The sequence below is a fragment of the Bison bison genome, unplaced genomic scaffold (assembly GCF_000754665.1).
Source record: "Bison bison bison isolate TAMUID 2011002044 unplaced genomic scaffold, Bison_UMD1.0 scf7180017457267, whole genome shotgun sequence".
Classification (NCBI taxonomy): domain Eukaryota; kingdom Metazoa; phylum Chordata; class Mammalia; order Artiodactyla; family Bovidae; genus Bison; species Bison bison.
The window spans coordinates 16,288-16,616 of NW_011371559.1; the positions used below are offsets into that span (position 1 = coordinate 16,288).

Here is a 329-nt window from a genome sequence, read left to right on the forward strand (position 1 = left end):
AATTAAAAAATGAAAAAGAAAAAAAAAAACCTGGAGGAACAGTAACACAAGCTATGTGAGTTACCTGGAATTTCTTCAATTCTGTTTTTTTCCCTGATTTTAATTTTAATCAAACTTGTGAAATATTTCTGACTTATTAGATTGAAATCTATAAAAAGACATAAGTGAAACCCCGTCACCAGCAATAATGATGCAGATTTGTAACTAAAACATTCACTCTGGGGTTTGAAGGAGCTGAGAGTAACTGGGCTCTGAGGTTTAACAAGCATGCCACCTCAGTGTCCTGAGGGACAGACGAGGAGATGGAGCCTCACCCACTGCAGGGACTG

The 329-nt window shown here is 38.0% G+C and overlaps 1 protein-coding gene across 1 annotated transcript in view; it reads right to left on the reverse strand.

Moving 5' to 3' along the window:
• LOC105003085 (protein DDX26B-like) overlaps positions 1–329 on the reverse strand; it is a 22,953-nt gene that overhangs the window by 16,255 nt on the left and 6,369 nt on the right. The window lies entirely within an intron of this gene.